General features: G+C 66.5%; 1 pseudogene; it reads right to left on the bottom strand.

The window, feature by feature from the left end:
- Window positions 1-357: 357 nt before the first annotated feature.
- LOC133342161 (thyroxine 5-deiodinase-like) lies at window positions 358-1,812 on the bottom strand (annotated as a pseudogene).
- Window positions 1,813-2,255: the final 443 nt, after the last annotated feature.

Raw genomic sequence — 2,255 nt, 5'->3', positions numbered from 1 at the left:
ACTGCCCCTCGGGATCCCGGTTCATTCGCAGGCGGCTGAGGCCCCGATTCGAACCCAGAGTCTCGCGGGACCGGCGCAGTGCTCCGACGCCGCCATTATGAATGCCCTCCCTGAGCAACTCTGCCACTTTTAAAACAAAGATAACGGCGCTCCTGCTACTTCTCTACTGACGACGGCGATGATGATGCTGATGCGATGACAATGCCATGATAGTGGTGATGATGATGGTTAGAGCCATTTGTCACGGTTACGATGCGGCTCATAAAGTTTCGTGTCCGTCACTTTGACAAATCCGCGCGCTAATTACGAGGGAGGCAACACGGATTGATGATTGATGCTGACGCGAGCACGGAACTTTTACGCGCTCGCGGGCGACAGGAGCAGAGTCTCACCCGCTCCCCTCTCCTCCTCCTCCCCCTCCCGCCCCTGGCCGCCCTGGAACACCTCGAGCCACCTGCGCACGTCGGCCAGCCGGCCCCCCGTGGGGTCGCGGCTGCCCTGGTAGACGACGCGGCCGCGGTGCAGCACGAAGAGGCGGTGGAACGCGGCCCCGTAGGCGCGCGCGCACGCGTCCCCCATGCCGTCGGCGACCAGGGCGCACGGCGGCGCGAGCAGCGGGGACAGCTGCTTGGCCGCGGCCAGCCGCTCGCACAGCGTGCGGTGCTGCGGGACCTGCAGCAGCGCGTCCCCGGTCCGCCACCCGTCCGAGGGGTGCGCCTCCCTCGTGTACACCACCAGCACGTCGGCCACGGCCGCCCAGCGAGCCGCCAGGCGGGACAGCGCGCCCAGCCGCGCCACGAACGGCGGTCAACTGCCGCTGCCGAAGCACACGACGAGCGGGCGGCGCGGGTCGCGGGAGAAGTCGAGGAGGTGGTCGCTGCCGGTGTCGACGCCGTTGCGGCAGCCGCGTCGGCGATCGGGGCGCACGGCGACGACGGGCGAGTTGGGAGCCGGGCCGCCCAGCCTCGCCTCGCGGCCCGCGTTCATCAGGTGGCCGCGCCACACGGCGCGCAGCGCGGGGCACGTGAAAGTCCGCTCCGTGGCGGAGATGCGCAGCGGGGGGTCCTCCTCCTCCTGCTGCTGCTGCTGTCTTGCTCCTTCATCAGCGACACTCGCACCTGCCGCACCTTCGTCGCTGTGAGGAATGTCGATGCTCACTTGGCCGTGGGGCGCTGCTTCCTCGCTGCTGCTGCTGCCGTCACCGCCACAGCCGTCACCTGGTGACAGCAGTGCACTGGAGGACGACTCCACAGAGGGAAATGATTTTGAAGGCGGCGCCGCTGCTGCTGCTGCTGTTGTCGCTATTGCGGTTGCTGTGTCGCCCGGTAACGACGACGACTTTTGCATTCGTTCGAGCACAAATCGGCGCACGCAGGGCACGTCGAGCAGAAAGAGCATGAGCGCCGAGAGGAGAAATCGCGGCAGAACGCAGAGCCACTCGGCCAGCCGCCTCACCTGCAGCACCTTGCCGAGCGCCGCCACGGGCGGCAGCAGCAGCAGCAGCATGGCGGTGGCGGTGGCGCCGCTGTGGCCGCTGCCGCCGCGGGGATGGCTGAGGGGCCTGCGCGCCACCAGACCCACGGTGCCCCGTGCCTTCGACGCCTTCGAGCGTCTTGAGGATTACACGGCCAGGCCCGCGACTTGCTGCCTGAAGGAGGAGGAGGAGCGGCGGTCGTCCGCCACAGGTGATCCGCCCACCTTGACTTGCCGCTGTCCTGGACCCACCCCGACGACGACGATGATGGTGATGATGGTGATGATGGCGATGATGCTGATGATGGCGATGATGCTGATGGTGCTCCACGTGGGTGGATGGATGGAGAGTGGACCGCTGGAACTTCGCTCGTGCCATTTATATATGTGTCTGTGTGCGCGTGTGTGTGTGTGTGTCTGTGCGTGCGTGTGCGTCTGTGCGTGTGTGTGGCGGTAGGGACGCACACACGCGCACGCAAGCACCAGCGCAACGTGGTGCGGGCGGGCGGGCGGGTGAGCGGATGCGTCACTTTGTTTTGTTTTTGCCTCGCGGGGCGAGGAGCGAGCGGATTAACGCTGCGGTCGTGGTGGTGGTCCGAGCGTGCGCCGCGGTGAGGACGCGGTGGGGGTTATCTCGGGTTAGTGGTGGGGGGGGGGGGGGGTTAGGTGGGGGTGGATAAGGTGTAGGTGGGGAGGGGTTGGATAGTGGACAGAGCTATTGGCGGGCGGGGGGTCAGATATGTTTTGGAGTGGGGGGTATTTAGTGTTAGTCGGGAGGTCAG

The sequence above is a fragment of the Lethenteron reissneri genome, chromosome 14 (assembly GCF_015708825.2).
Source record: "Lethenteron reissneri isolate LAM-NWPU_2019-01 chromosome 14, ASM1570882v1, whole genome shotgun sequence".
NCBI lineage: Eukaryota > Metazoa > Chordata > Hyperoartia > Petromyzontiformes > Petromyzontidae > Lethenteron > Lethenteron reissneri.
Note: the sequence above shows the minus strand (reverse complement) of the source record. Positions and strands in the feature narration are given on the sequence as shown.